The 16,827-nt window shown below is 43.9% G+C and overlaps 1 long non-coding RNA gene across 2 annotated transcripts in view; it reads right to left on the minus strand.

Moving 5' to 3' along the window:
- The window catches only part of LOC144687657 (uncharacterized), a 109,971-nt gene that overhangs the window by 53,300 nt on the left and 39,844 nt on the right, over window positions 1–16,827 (minus strand). The gene's annotated exons all lie outside the window — the stretch shown is intronic.

A 16,827-nucleotide genomic window follows, 5' to 3' on the forward strand; every position in this document is an offset into this window, starting at 1 on the left:
GAATGTAAAATCCCACTGCCGTAAAATTTCGTCCATGGAATGAACAGAGCAGTAACATGAATTTTTATAGCACCCTCAATATAGAAATTTGTTTTGTCACGAGGCCATGCCCCCTTATTCTTTTTGAAAATATGATTTTTCAACTTTCAACTGACTAGAAAGTTTGCAATTTGAACAGAGACAGCCACTTAAAAACACAAGCCACATTCAAAACATAAGAGCCTTCTTTTCAATTGAGAAGCTTAACTTAAGGGCCCAAGGCCTACAGTGCAGGGCACCACCAGGAGGGAAAACAATGAGAAAATTAGAAGTACATAAAAAAAGTGATTTTTTTTTCTCTAATTTGATGACAAATTTGAGTTTTGAAAGCTGGAAGATTGTAGGAGCAAGGTACGACCTTCACAGTTAGGAGGTCATGGTCAAGGTCTGGTTCTAATTTTTAGACTATGCTCCCTAGTCCTAGGCTCCCCAACCGGCGGAAATAGATTCTCCCTGTCAACCCTATTTGTTCTCCTTAATATCTGGAAAACTTTGATAGCCTTCTAAATTCCAGGGAGTATAAGTATAGTTTGTGTAATCTCTCCTCAATTTAACCCTTGGAGTCCAGTTTTCATTAATTCTGGTAAATTAAGGCTGCACTCCCGCCAAGGCCAATGTGTCTTTTCTAAGTTGTAGTTCCCAAAATTGCCCAGAATACTCCAGGTGTTGTCTAACCTGCAGGGCTTTGTCTAACTGAAGCGTAACTTCTACCCTTTGTATTCTAGCCATTTTAAAAAAAGACCAGTGTTCTTTTAGTCTTTTTGATTATTTTCTCCACCTGTTCATGACATTTTAATGATCTGCATACCCAGACCCCCAAGTTTCTTTGGATCTCCACTGTTTCTCGGTTGTTCACCATTTAGAAAGTACTTTGTTCTATCCTGTTCTAGGCATGATCGTTGATTCACATTCCATGGATGACTTCACGAGAGTTCATTTTACACTCCCACCAACATTGCATTTTACCACCACGGTCTCTCTGTTTACTCTGTCTTTGCTGTTTTCATGTTGTTATTTCTCTGTTTCTTTCTCTTTCTTCTCATTCTTTACCTCCTTTTCTCTTTCCCTGGCTCTTTTTGCCTCTATGTAATTTTCTTACATTTTAGTTGGAGGGGGTGAGGAAGGAATTACCAATGGCTGCAGGCTTCATTTGTCCTGTGGCTGTGGGGAGAATATGGCCCTCAGCACTCTCTTCTGAACTCCTCCCTTAAACACTGATGATTCCTCTCACCCTTATGCTTCCATTACGTCTCTTACTCTTTTACCATTCCACCTCCAACAATCCTCTCGGTCTTGTCACTTGTACTGTACAGTCCCTTTTGAACTACCTGTTCACCCTCTTCCAACTCACATCACTGTTGCTTTGCTGTCACTTATCCCACCCTTAACCCTCCAGTCAGTTCCTCTCTTCCAACCCATTTCCCCAACGTGCAGGTTGTGAGAGGCCAGAAACTCTGTCACCCGCAATCAGCATCCCTTCCCCTCTTCCCTTATCTTTCAGTCTGTTTCCCTTAAAGAGGTTTTGTTTCTCGTCAAAGTTAATCTCCTTTCCAGAAATAGATAATTAAATTAATAAGGGATGAACCCAATGACTGGATGGCTTCCTCCTTCCACTCCCTCTCCTTAATTATTTTGCTTCCTATATTTTGAACATATGTCAAACCTCCTTTGTCTTTTGGGACATGGTTGTTATTTTTAAATTCATTGCACTAGATGGGTCAATCGAGTCATCAACAAAAGTAGTTGGGGAAATTTGTGTAAGAGGATGTCAATGGAGCTTGTTGAGTCTCCTCCAGATTGGCCTTCCCCCTCATCATAGCCTCCTTGCCAGTTGCCTGGGTTTGGCACTCCAATGGGAGTACCTGATTTGTAGAGCCTGACATAAAGTAACGCCAGCAATGGGGCCCAACATCTGTTGCATGCTGTAAAGTGAAAAATTAACCTCAGTTATTTTCCTCATAACTACTGAATATAATGTCAACTTTCAGAGAATGGTACTGTGATGTGGAATTTATTTCAATTTTTCCATAGCAATTAAGCAATATTTAAGCAGAGCTCCTCATTGCTGAAGTCATAAAGTTGGAACTCTAGCCAATGCTTTTTCTTATTAGCGTTTAACCAATTGCACCACTATCCAGTACTTCATGGATGCTTGTCTCTGTGCTGTGCCTTTTGGCTAGGAGACTGTATGAACGAGCCATGAATTCCTGTGTGTTTTTTTTATCTCCTCTGCATAACTGGCAGAGTGGTCAGTTACTCCATCTGCATTGGTGCAACTAAGTTGAGTTTGTACTGAATAGCTGTAGTGTGTAAACATTACAATTTGCCTGCTGTAAGTCTGTTGCAGCACAAAATCTTCCATCTCCAGAGTGCAGTTGTGCGGCAAAGTACTGTAACATGATATTTGGCCTTCTAACCAGCTTGGCAACTACGGAAGCTAAAATGCAAGGCAATAAATAAGCAGCCGCTTTCGTTCAGGTCCCTGCTTTAGAACTGAAGCAGATTTTAAGTATATAAAGCTTTGGAAGAGCTGTGGATTTTTGTGTTTGATTCTGTGAAGATTTGAATATTTGGGTTAGGACTTGTAGGAGAGAAGATGAAAGAATGAGGTTACATTGCTGTTAGTGAGACATTGGGGGGGGGGGCGAGGTTACTAGTTTGTTTTGTATCTTCACACACACTTCTTTTGCCCTTTGGGAGTTGTTGGAAGGATCAGCAGGCTGACTATCAGCCTGTTGAACAGCAGCACAAACACTCCTTCTGTGGCCAACAAGTCCTGGGAATTGAACCCGGAGTTTCTAGTTCAGAAGTGCCACCTATTGAGCCACAAGAACACTGGTGAGTTTACTCTGAGCTTCTCTCTCATTCCTTTGCTGAATTTGGCAGTGAGGTTATGAGGAGAGCATCACAGAATTGCAGAATTGTTACAATGCAGCAGGAGGCCATTCAGCCCATCATGTCTGCACTGGCTCTCCAAATGAGCAATTCACCTAGTGAAATTCTACTGCCTTCTCCCTGCAACACTGCACATTTGCTGCTTTTCAAATTACTGTCTAACAGTCTTGAATGCCTCGATTGAACCTGCCTCCACCACACTCTGCATTCTAGATCTTGACCACCCGCTGTTTGAAAAGTTTTTCTACTATCGCTTTTGCTTCTTTTGCCAATTACTTTAACTCTTTGCCCACTCAACCCTGATCCTTTCATGAGTGGGAAAAGTTTCTTCCTATTATGTCCAGACCCCTCATGATTTTGAATACCTCTATTAGATCTGTTCTCAGCCTTCTCTTCAAGGAAAACAGTCCTAACCTCTCCAGCCTGTCTTCATACCTGAAGTTCCTCATTCCTGGAACCATTCTCGTGAATCATTTCTGCACTCTCTCCAGTACCTTCATGCCCTTCCTAAAGTGCAGCACCTAGAACTGGACGCAATGCACCAGCTGAGGCCAAACTGGTGTCTTACACAAGTTCAACATCACCTGCTTGCTCACTTACTCTATGCTGCAATTAGCAGGGCAGTCCATGTCCAAATGCAACAAGACCTGGACAATATCCAGGCTTGGGCTGACAAGTGCAAGTAACATTCACGCCACACAAGTGCCCAGGCAATGAGCATCTCCAACAAGAGAGAATTTAACCATAGCCCCTTGACATTCAGTGGCATTACCATCACTATCAACATCCTGGGGATTACCATTAACCAGAAACTGAACTGGACTAGCCATATAAATACTGTGGCTGGCTACAAGAACAGGTCAGAGGCTAGGAATCCTGCAATGAGTAACTCACCTCCCCAAAGCCTGTCCACCATCTAAAAGGCATAAGTCAGGAGTGTGATGGAATACTCTCCACTTGCCTGGATGTGTGCAGCTCCAACAACACTCAAGAAGCTTGACATCATCCAGGACAAAGCAGCCCACTTGATTGACACCCCATCCACAAACATTCACTCCCTCCACCACTGAAACACAATGGCAATAATGTGTACCATCTACAAGATGCACTGCAGGAACTCACCAAGCATCCTTAGGCAGCACCTTCCAAACCCACGACCACTGCCATCTAGAAAGGCAAGGGCAGCAGGTACGTGGAAACACCACCACCTGGAAGTTCCCCTCCAAGTCACTCATCACCCTGACTTGGAAATATATCGTCGTTCCTTCACGGTTGCTGGGTCAAAGTCCTGGAACTCCTTCGCTAACAGCACTGTGGGTGCACTTTTACCACACGGTCTGCAGCAGTTCACGAAGGCAGCTGACTGCTATTTTCTCAAGGGCAATTATGGATGGACAATAAATGCTGGCCTAGCCAGTGACAATAACTGCACTCTCAAAATGTCCTGCCACCTTCCATGACTTAAGCACGTATACACCCAGGTCCCTCTGCTCCTGCACCCCCTTTAGAGTTGTACCCTTTATTTTACATCGTCTCTCCATGTTCTTCTTACCAAAATGAATCACCTCACATTTCTCCACATTGAATTGCATCTGGCACCTGCCTGCCCATTCCACTAACTTGTCTATGTCTCTTTGAAGTTCTACACTATCCTTCTCACAGTGGAACGCCTCCAAGTTTCGTATCATCAGCAAATTTTGAAATTGTGCCCTGTACACCAAGATCTAGGTCATTAATATATATCAGGAAAAGCAAGGATCCCAACACTGACCCCCAGGGAACTCCACTATAAACCTTACTCCAGTCTGAAAAACATCCATTAACCACAACTCTGTTTCTTGTCACTCAACCAATTTTGTATCCATGTTGCTAATGTCCCTTTTATTCCATAAGTTATAACTTTGCTTATAAGTCTGTTGTGCGACACTACTGTCAAATGCCTTTTGGAAGTCCATGTACACCACATCAACAGCATTGTCCTCATCAATTCTCTCTGTTATCCCATCAAAAAAACTCCAGGAAGTTTGTTAAACACGCTGGCTTTCTTTAATTAACCCACATTTGTACATGTGACTATAACGTTGTCCTGAATCATTATTTTTAAAAGTTTCCCCACAACTGAAGTCAAACTGACTGGCTTGTATTTGCTGGGCTTATCTTTACTCCCTTTTTTGAGCAAGGGTGTAATGTTTGCAATTCTCCAGTCCCCTGGCACCACCCCTGAATCTAAGGAAGGCTGAAAAATAATGGCCAGTGCCTCTGCAATTTCCACTTTCACTTCCCCCTTGGGTCCTTCTCATCCAGTCCTGGTGCCTTATCGACTTCAATTACAGATAGCCTCTCTGATACCTGCTCATTATCAATTGTAAATCCTTCCAGTGTCTGAATTCTCTCCTCTTTCACAATGACCTGGGTAGCATCTTCTTCATTGGTAAAGACAAATGCAGAGTATTCGTTTAATACTTCAGCTATGCTCTCTGCCTCCATCAGTAAATCCCTTTTTTGGTCCCTAATTGGCCCTACTCCTCTGTTTACCACCTTTTTATTATTTATGCGCCTATAGAAGACTTTCTATATTCAGGCTGATTCTCATTTGTATTTTCTACCTGATATCTGTCATAAGCACACTTTTTCTTCTTTATCTTAATATCTATCTCTTTTTTTCACCCAGGGAGCTCCGGACTTGTTTATCCTAACTTTCTCTTTTGAGGGAATATACCTTGACTGTTACTGAACACTTCCTTCAAGGTAGCCCCTTGTTCAGTTACAGTTTTTCCTGCCTACCTTTGGCTCCAATTTATTTAGCCCAGATCAGTGCTTACCCCAGTTAATTATTCTTCCTCTGGATTGCTCTTTATCCTTTTCCATAGTCAGCCTAAACCTTATGATGCAATGATCACTGTCACCTAAATGTCCTCCTACTGACGCTTGACCTACTTGGCCCACCTCATTCCCAAGAACCAGGTCTAGCAGTGCCTCCTTCCTTGTTGGACTGGAAACATACTGCTGTGGAAATTTTTGTGAACACAGTCTAGGAACACTTCCCACCTCTCTGTCCCTTACATTACTACTATCCCATTCTGTATTCAGATAATGAAAGTCCCCCATTATAAGTACTCCATAATTTTTGCACCTCTGTAATTTCCTTGCAAATTTGTTCCTCTACATGCTTCCCACTAGTTGGTGCCTATAGATTACACCGAGCAATGTAATTGCACTTTTTTGTTCCTTAGCTCTAGCCAAATAGATTCTGTCCTTGACTCCTCTGAGGCATCTTCCTTTTCCACCACTACAATGCTATCCTTAATCAATACCGCCACTCCTCCCCCTTTTCTTCATTTCCTATCTTTCCTGAATACTTTGTATGCAGAAAATTGAACACGCAGCCTTGACCTTCTTTGAGCCAGGTCTCTGTTATAACCACAACATCATATGGTACCACATGGCAATCTGCACCTGCAACTTACCAATCTTATTTACCACACTTCATTCATTCACATATATGTGCGCAATAATTCTAATTTAGACTTTATTACTTTCTCCCTTACTCTGACCCCACCTATCAACTTACTATTCCCTATTCTAGTGCTATCTATCTCTCCCAGTATTCTGTGCACCTTGGTGTCCTTCTCTAATTTTATCTTCAGGTTTCCACATTCCTGCCAAGTTAGATTAAACCTTCCCCAACAGCACTAGCGAAACTCCACACAAGGAACTCAGTCCGGCTCTGTTTAGGTGCAACCCGTCTGGCCTGTAAACGTCCTTATGTGGCCCTCAGCAACTTGCAGTCACTCGTGTAAATGGGACTTCCATTAAATTTACTGGGGTTGAACAAGAGAATTCATCTCCATTAGCTCACCAACTCGATGCAAGTAGTGGAAATCTGTTACACATGGATGTCAGCTTCTGCATGAAATGGTAGAGCGAAGCAAGCAACTGAACCTCTGTGCTACTTGTTGAGCTAATTGGTGAGTTTGTTTGCATTTCTTGTTTGCATGAATAACTTAGCTTGATAAATGGATCCCAATGGTGAAGTATGAAACTAGATTCAAATCATTTTCTAGATAGTTCCTTTGTTTACAGAATGCAGCATTACATAGGTCTGCCTTCTCCCTACTAAACCAGTGTCACAGCAGTCCCTCTTTATACTTTTGAGTGAAAATTAAATAAGCAAATTAACTAATAAACTAATTAACAAATTGACAGCCCCTTAAAGGGGCACTGTAACAAAAAAACAAAACTTTAAATAGAAGCTTATATAATTAAGTTAAAATGTTGTTACTGTGGCTGACGATGCACTCCAGCCCCCGTGGTGCCAACCTTTCACAGCAGGCCTCAAGTGTACCAGTGGACACTGCGCGCTCCCTCTCCAGGGTCACCCAACTCCAAACGTAACCGTGAAGGAGGGGCAGACAATCAGGCCGGATGACCCCCTTGACTGCCCACTGCCTGGTCCTGTTAATGGCCACCTTAGCCAGGTCCAAGAACGCTTATATTATATTCTCTTTTAATAAAAACAAAAAGCCAATGAAATAAACTAATAAATGACAGCCCCTTGTGGGGCACTGTAACTAATAACAAAAATGTCAATGGAAACTTAGCTAACTAAATCAAAATATCATTCCCTGGGGGTGACAAATGCACCCCCAAGGTGTCCACCGGCTGTGGAAGGAGTCTCTCTTTATGTGCTCAGGGTACTTAATCAATCAATATCAATTAACATTAACAGTACAATTACCATAACATTAACAAGCTGAACCTTGGATGTGGTTAATGAACACAACTCTTTTTTTTGTGGGCAGGGGGGCGGTGGAATCAGTGTATTATTATATCCAATAAGTAATCTGTTGTCAAGAGATATGTTTTCTGACCAGGCCTCCAATCAGATATTATTCAGGCATTGCATTAGTAGTACCCACCTCCTAACATTACTTTGCTGACCCCACTTGGTCCCCAGCAAAGGTGGGTGAGGTGGGGAGACACGGTCAATTTTAAATCCGGGTGACCAATGGTAAACCCACCTGTTGCTCTTGAAATGGGGCTTGAGCATTTTATCTCCTAGACCTCATTTAAATTCTGCTGGCTAACATTGTACCCATTCCCAAGGTAAGAAATCTGGGTGATTTTGACTGCTCAGTTTGCACTAAGCTGCTAGTGTTAAAATCACCCTAGTATTTCACAGCACTATCTAACTATTTACAAGGCATGTGAGATAAATTTAAAGGGCTACTACCACTTAGAGATAACTGACCATACGTGGGAACAAAATGTTGCTCGCCTTTAGAAAGGCTGTTAATATTTTTAATGTTTCTGCCTTTGCAGCGTTTGCTTGGGTAACAACTGTACCTGACAATACCCAGTGCTTAGTACAACAAATGGGGAGGCAGAAAGCCAAGTCTGTGAAAGAATATCGCAACACTCTGACTGTGATTTTAATGGTTGGAAATGTTGGAGTGGAGTGGAACCAAGGCGGTAGCAAGCAGGAAGAAGGTGGCAGCTTCATTTGAGACCTCGGGGGTGGGGTGGGGTGGTCAACCCTGTCAGTTTGAGAGTTGCCCCAGGACCAGGTAAGGATCCCATGCTCAAGATTATAAGCCATGGCCAATAGTGGAAGTATCAAATTCCCAGTGGTGATGGCAGAAGAGCTAGAGCCTTGATGGACAGCAGCTGCTTCCAGGCAGAGGATCCTTCGGGAAGAGGACCTGTGTTTCCTTTAAGCACACATGAGGAAGGCAACAGGAAACCACCTCATGTATCCTTTAAACAAGTCATATTGCTGACAGCTTATTGAAATTGAAAATCAGAGGCTCCTACGAGCAACTGAAGAAGAAAGCGTAGGGGCTGTGAGGCGTGGAGAAATGAGAGGGGGCATGCCCTTAGGCAGATCACCATTACCAAATAGGAAGACACCCTCTCCATAGGTCAGCACTTCTGTACGGTTGGAAGCAGTGGTTTGGAAAGAAGAATTCAGGGTACAACTGGCTGGTATGGATGCTGGCAACATCAGGCTTATAGCCATGATACCTACAGATATCTGTGCAGTTTGTGGCATACCTTGTCATTGGCTACCTGCTATCTTGGAGCCTGCACAGCCAGTTTGGCAAGGCAAGTGTGCCTTTGGTGGCTGGTGTGGGTTGGCCATCAAATTAATATCAGTGGAGTCCAATTTGAATACAATTAAGTCTAAACTGGGCAGCACTTCTCACATTAATGCAAAACCTGACCGGAAAACTGAGAGGGATGTCAAGTAAGTGGATACCTGGTGTAAAAGTTTATCTGAGCAGCTGCACTCAGGGTTAATCACCTATAGAAAGCCTATCTAAATGAAACAAAACTAAGCCAGCGGGAAAAATATGTCTTCACTCCGAGGTAGCAGGTAGCCAGTGGCAAGGTATGCCACAAACTGCACAGATACCTGCAGATATAAGCCTGGCAGTGCCAGCAGCCATACCAACCAGCTGCACCCTGAACTCCAAAAGTCCGCAGGAGAAGATTTCATTTGCACTGCAACCAGTGAAATCATGAATTTGTTCCTGAGAAACAAACTTACAATTTTGCATCTCATAACACACACAGGAGATCCACGTGCAAAAACATTGATATATCCAGCAACAGATTCTAGAAGCAGGTTTCAAGATTATTTATGCATTTATCTCCTGCCTGACTGTCATAAATGAAACTGATTGTAATTGTTTTTGTATTTTTAACAATTCAAATTAAACACTGAATACAAAGAGGTTTTTTGTGATTTTGAGGTTTGCTTTTGATTTTATTGTCCCTTCCTCACTTCTGGAATAAACTGTACATTTATAGTGTAATGTAGACGTAGTTTTTATTTTCAGGCACTGCCTTTCATTTAAGCAAACCAAACAATATAAGTCACTGGGGGAGGATTTCCCCTGTACACTGTGTGCAGTGAAATCTGAAACTCATTTAAAAAGTGCAGGTTTGTGACTGTTACACACAAGTTGAGGAAATCTTACCCCCAGTCTAACTTGTGGGGAGGGGAGGAGACAGTCAGCTAACATCATTTTTTTTAACATTAATAAAGTGTCTGCACTTTTTTTTTCCCTTCCTAGTCTTTCCAACTTTTTAAATCCCTTTCTGCATTTCGAACTCCACATGTCCTCCCCCGACTGAATGGCTTGGAGCACAGATGTTTTTGTGGATGTTCCCAGTGACGTTGAGCTGATACCAGACATAATTTATATGGCGGGGACAAGTTTCAGTTCTAAGTTTTCCTTCCCGTCTACCCACTGACTGATGTGAGGAACTTTCTATCCTGAGGTTACCTACTCAGTAAGTTAGCTGAGAAATGATTGAACTAATAAAGGGTAACTGAATTGAGGCTGTTGCTTGATCCCAGTCCCTCTAATTGGCAATTTGATACTCTCACTTTACCATGACTGAGCAGTGCAGATCTAAAGGATATCTCACACAGTTCAAAATGGACTCTATCAGACCCTACAATTTGATTGCAAATCAAAGGCCCTGTCGGATTTATAGTCTGATATACAAAATGATGTTCATTGTGCAAATCCCTCACAATATTACAGGGTTTTGCAATGAAAAAGGCAACAGCCTACCACAGATTATGAAAGCAGGTGTGAGTACATTGTCTCTTCCCATAAAGCCGTTCCAGGCTGGCCACTCATTCTGTTGACTCACATTGAGATTGGCTAGCTTCCAACAGTTCAGTGAACCCAGTCAAAGTGCCCTTAAAACATGTATTGGGGCTGAAGCTTCCATTGATAATTTTAGTGAAAAAGTCAGTGTCAATAAGTAACTAAAACGAAAGATTTTTATCTATATGGCACCTTTTCATGGCACTCAGGAATGCCTCAAGGCACGCTCATGCAATGAATTACTTTGATTGCTTTTATGTGAGCAAGTACAGTAGCCATTTTGCACATAATATGAACCCCCAAAAATGATGCGATGACTGATCGAGGATTTCACTTTTAGTGATATTGGTTAGTCAGGACACAAGGAGAACTCACTAATTTTCTTTGAACAGTGCCTATAAAGTCCATCTTTAAGCAGGAAGATGGTTTAATATCTCAGCACATCACTCCCCCATTACAATACTGGGGATTTCAGCCAAGATTATCCACTCAAATCCTCAAGTGGAGTTTGAAACCAAAACATTTAATCTCAGGACATTCTGGAACCCGATTTCCAGTAAAAGTAGCATTGGGCAGTTTTGCTCTATATTTACTTCAGTTTTCCAGCACTTTACTTTTACTGAGAGTATTCTGGTAATTTAGGGCTTTAGTAGTATTATTGGGTACTAATAACCACTGCTATCTGCCCAGCATAACATTGTATCATTATTTTCTAACAACAGAGGTCACTGTTTTGTTTCTTGTTACCATTGACAATAGTTGCTGCAGCATATCCATGTTCAAGGATTCACTAGAGAAGGCAACATGTTATTCATTGCTGCTATATTGAGCATGTCTGTAAAATAATAAAGGTGTGATTCTTTGAGCGGAATTTTCCATTTTGGAGACTAAGTGCGGTGGTGGGCAGGTTTCGCAGTGCGTTTCCCACTGGGCAGCATGGCGGGCACTCGTGCCTGATTTTGTGCTCGGATGCTAATTAATTATGCATCGACAAGTAGCTCTCTGAATCACATGGCAGGACAGGAACTGATTCGTCCACTCCGCGGTTACCAAATGGGGTTGAAGGTCCAGGAACCAGATTTGAACGCCAACTGAACGCACGCATTTCACTCTCTCCAGCCCAGCTGTGTGGAGGAATCATCTCAAAATGGCTGCGCCCAAGAAAAAAGCTGCACCAAGGTTCGGTAATGACTCCATTGAAGCCCTTATCCGTAGAGTCCATCAGCACCGGGATATCCTCTACCCGAGGGATGGCTCCAGGAGGCCCACCAGCCTCACCTCACAATCCTGGAAGGTGGTTGCAAGGCAGGTGAGCTCGTTGAGCACCTGCCCAAGAAATGCCAACCAGTGTAGGAAGAAGATGAATGATCTCATCCGCTCCACCAGGATAAGTCAACCTTCAGCTCACTGCAATCTCACATTCTCACAATGGCATCATGCACTGAAAGGGTTACACTGCTCAGGAATCTCACACAATATTAACGAGGACACATCAGCACAGGTTGTCTCATAGACGCTAACATCACCAGCATCTCATCTACCATGCTGCACAAACTCCATCCTCTGCCCCTAGGAGGGCTCAGCACACAAAGCAGGCATGCATGCTTCCCAACCTCTGCTCCATCCATTCTCATCGCATTCCGGGTGTGTGAGGTACCTTGACCTCCCTTCAGGATCATTCCGGGTGCGTGAGGTACCCTGACCTCCCTTCAGGAGCCCCTTCTCCTCAGGGAGTCAGGTAGGGGGAACTCATAGTGAGGAAGACCAGCAGCTGGAGGCCCCAGCCATCCACCCAGGTGACTCTGAGAGTGTCCAGCCAATGCCAATCCACTCTGCCTGTGATGCCATCATCTCCAGCTGTACAAGCTGATGTCAAGAAAACAAGAAATTGTAATATTTTCCTTCTGTTAATAACTCTGTCATATTTCTATATACTGGAAGACAGGCTGTTGGGGGTTTGTAAATATGGTAATTGGAGTAAGAGCCAGAGTGATTGCAAGAGTCTAAAGCCAACAGTAAGAAGTGGCGGTGATGTGTTAATGAACCACGAGGAACTTCAATCAAAGTTTTACATAAAACAATAACAGGAGTAGTTTTGAGTTGAGTTGTTTTAGTTCTAAGGGGGATATATGCAGGTTGTAAAAAAATAAGTAAATAAGTTAAAGATAGGGTAAGTTTATTTTTTAAAAAAACCTAAGAGCTAAAGTAAAGAGGAATCGAATCAGGCCTGGGACGAAAGCATTTCTAGAGAGACAGATTGAGACAATAGAGTGATCAAAGGGAAGGAACGCATTTAAGGAAACACTATGCAGGGGGTAGCTGTGTAGATCTCCCAGAAGACAGCAGGATAGCTGGTCAGAACTCTCAGAAGACAGGGGAGCAAGGCCAGATCTGAAGACCCAGGTGCTGTCAGCCTCAGAGGACACCCCAAGGAAAAAAGGCACTGTGTGGTAAAAATTACTGGAATTCTATAGATTTTGAAAATCTATAGTTGCTGAACCGAAAAGGGTAAGGTTAGCTTTGGGGGTAGTGTCATTAAGGTCTTGTGGAACCATTTTAAAGTACTATTTACTATGTGAAGCCATTCTTGTGTTTAAGTGTAATTGTGTTTTTTTTGCTTTATTCTTTCAATAAACTCTTCTATAGAATCATCACAAGTAGTCAGGGATATAATTTCCTTATTTCAAAACCTCTCCTCATACTATACAAATTGCAAAAAACGTTTTGGCAGCTGTTTCAAGTTTCTCTCTGGGATTTGGGCAGCTCAGCATTTACCATCAGCTATGTCATAACACTGAAGAGGGTGCACCTACCCCACAGCAGGAGACCTAAAGCAGGCCAGGGCTCTCCAGGTCTCAGCCCTCTTGAGGATGCCTGCCAAAATCATCAAAGACAACAGGGCTTAGCAGTCAGCAGGCTGCCTCCACCTCTGCAGCGGATGTCAGGGATGCACCAGGACGTAGCAGTAGGATTAGAAAAATGAAGAAACTTAGACATCACTTCTGGGCCATGGGTGTTCAATCACTATAAACCATGCACCTTTGTAAATACATTTGCTGTTCATAAGAATGGTGTTGTCATTTAAAAGCGTTGTGCATATGTATTAATGTGCCCTCTTATTGTGAGGCTGAGCCATGCTCCCACTCAGTGATCGCCTCTTTGTGAGTCTCACATTCATGTAATGTGTAGCTGACTCATGATATTACTAGACCCTTGTGTTATGTCAGGGAAATATGCCAATCTCTTTACTGGAAATGTTTGCAAAATGCGTGAGTAACCTCTACTCCTTACAAGACAGCATGCTCAATAGCCCTGGAGGGTTATCTGTATTTGTTTCTCAAAATGAGAAGGCCGCCTTCATTGGTAGTGCCAAAGCACAAGACCTCCAGCCATGATGGTTTCCCCAACCATACGCACATCTCACTGTCTGCTAAAAGTTTCTCATTAAGGTGGTGGCGACTCTATCAGTCCTTTGATGCAGCGCTTGCACTGTTGTACTGGCTGTTGCTTCCCAGAGTATATGGATACAGGGTTCGCCGCTGACCTTTCCAAAGATTAGGGCCTAGTGAATCATGAGGGTTGAAAGGGCAAGTCCGAATGGTGAGATTGCCCTTGATGTTACTGGTTGAAAGGCCTTTCAGTGCATTGACATAGTACTAAGGAACAGAAGGAATGTAGTCATGTCCCGTTGCCTGCACCTTTCTCCTCCTGGAATCATGTGGCTATCAATGCGGCATGAGCACGTCATCCACATCATGCTTCTTCGATGGCGTCCTCACATGGAAGCTGCCCATCATCTCCCTCTTCAACTTTCTGCCCTTCCTGCTCTTCATCGTCCGAGGAAGTCTCAGCCTCCTCCATGTCTCTCTCTGGCAAGGGATCCTCCGCAATGGAGCACCCGGTTGTGAAGAACCCAACAGACCATGGCTATGCTGGAGACCCTCTGTGGAGAGTACTGCAGAGCCCCACCTGAGCTGTCCAAACATCAGAAGTGCATCTTCAGGATGCCAATGGTCTGCTCGATGATGGATCGTGTCGACCTATATGCCATGTTGTATCTCTTCTCTGAGGCACTCTGAGGACGATGCATGGGTATCATGAGCCATTGTTTGAGCGGGTGCTCCTTATCCCAAAAGAGACAGCCCTGTTATTGCTGAAGTCTTTTGAGTATGTGAGGCACCTGGGAGTGATTCAGGATGTATGAGTCATGGGAACTCCCAGGGGACTTGGCACAGACATGCATGATGTGCTTCTGATGATCACACACCAGTTGAATGTTCAGGGATGGAACCCTTTCCTGTTAATGAACATCAGGGCCTCTGCCATGGAGCTCTCAAAACCACAAGTCGGCAATCGATTGAACCTTGTACTCTAGAGAAGCTTGAGATGGCTGCAAACGCCAGAAATCTAGCAGCCTGGCTAGCTTCATAAAGTGTGAGAACTTCACATAATGATGAGCCTTGCTGTCACCTCCTTGATATATTTATGTGCTGAGGACTGTGAGATGCCACTTAGGTCTCTGGAATGATCCACAGGCATAAAAATTGAGCACTGCAGTGACCTTCAGGGGCGCTGGCAGAGGACATTCTCCCAGTCCATGGGGTGTTAGATCTTCCCACAGAATGTGGCAGATATGATCCACTGCATCTCTTGACAAGGGTAGACATATGTGGCATTGTCTTTTGCTCATCTCCAGATAGGAAAGTCTTCTTTGGTAGGTCCTTGGTCATGCAAGTCTCCTCCATGGGATGGGTCTAACCTCCTTATCTTCTGGGTGTTGCTGGGACTTCCCTGGACCATGGGCCTCAGGCCTGGCCTCCTCTTGAAACTGCTTTAGGTGCCAGGACCTTCTCCCCAATCAGATCACTGCCATCAAGAAGGCAGGATTGAGCACAGGCTTCATTATTCAATCCTCCTTATCTCTGAGGACTGATAGATGCCACAGATTAATGAATACTGGGCAAATATAGTAGACTTCCTACTTGTGAACAGAAAGCCACTGTCATGCCCTAGGCTGCGTCTGCACTACTAGCTTTTTGCTGAAACAGCCTTGTAGCTGAGGTGCAAACTCATAGATCTAGGCAAGCAAGATGCCAACCCTGATACTTGACATCTCAATTGCAGTGAGGTTGGAAAAGATTTGGGCACATTCATGACATGTCCATCTTACCAAGGACATTCCTGCAATCTCTGGTATACTGATTAAGCTCAATTTACACTTCAGCAATGACTGGATGCCCTTTGGCCCGTTCTCCATGCCAATTAAAGAAAGCTTATTCGAGGTTTCCATTGATGATCTGGCCGATATGCAGCAGCTGTGCTTCCTTAATGGTTGCCTGCATTTTCCATTCTTACATACCTCTCTGTTAAACTCCGAAATGGACTGAAAAACACATAGCTCTCTGTTAATGCTCAAATAGAGCAATTGTATTGTGAATCCAATGATTCCTTCAGTCTCTTACTAAAGCACTCCAAAAGGCAGTGGCTCCAATTGCACCTTCTCAAGGACTGCCTTTAATCTATCACCCCAACCTCTTGGCCCCAGGCCAGGGGCTAAGACAGTCTTTCAATGTGCTCTCTCATTCCCTCATGACTGTTCACAACACAGTCTCCCTTTCCCCCCCTCCATGAGCCACTGTGCAACCTATCTGTCTTGTGCCACACTAACACAACCTCCAAACCGCTCCACCTCCCATTGTGGAATCTGTGTGCATCCCTCCCACTCATACAATTCGATTCCCATCTATCCCCTTCTGTGTCTGCATTCTTGTCTTCCATATCAGGCTCCAGCTTCCCCACCCTCGGTCTCCTCTCTGCCTGTCATCATTCCCCCCGCCCCATCAAACTGCACCATACCCCATTGACCCCTATATCTCTGACATACTTCCCCCACCACCCACCCCGGTTGCAATGCTGGTTTCTGTTTCAGAGTGCAGCCTTACCTGAGACCCGCTGCACACACTGGGTGCTGTCCTCCTGGTGTACAGAGGAGCCACCATGAGCAGACCAACCCTACACACCCACCAGTGTGGCGTTACACTGGCATTGCTGAGAAACCGGAGCAGCGCTGTTGCAGGTAAGCTCTGAATGTTGCTCTCATCTTGAAGTCACGAGCGGTGAGCTGCATGCCACTCATTTCCAAACATGATTGAGACCAGTCTAATTTCCCACTGGCAAGATTGAGAGGGGAAACATAATTCCAGTGAATAGCGTTTTTAATGAGCAATCATGGCATAGAAACGCATGCAAATGGCTTTCCTGACATGGG

This window comes from Cetorhinus maximus, chromosome 12, assembly GCF_964194155.1.
Source record: "Cetorhinus maximus chromosome 12, sCetMax3.hap1.1, whole genome shotgun sequence".
In the NCBI taxonomy this organism is placed as follows: domain Eukaryota; kingdom Metazoa; phylum Chordata; class Chondrichthyes; order Lamniformes; family Cetorhinidae; genus Cetorhinus; species Cetorhinus maximus.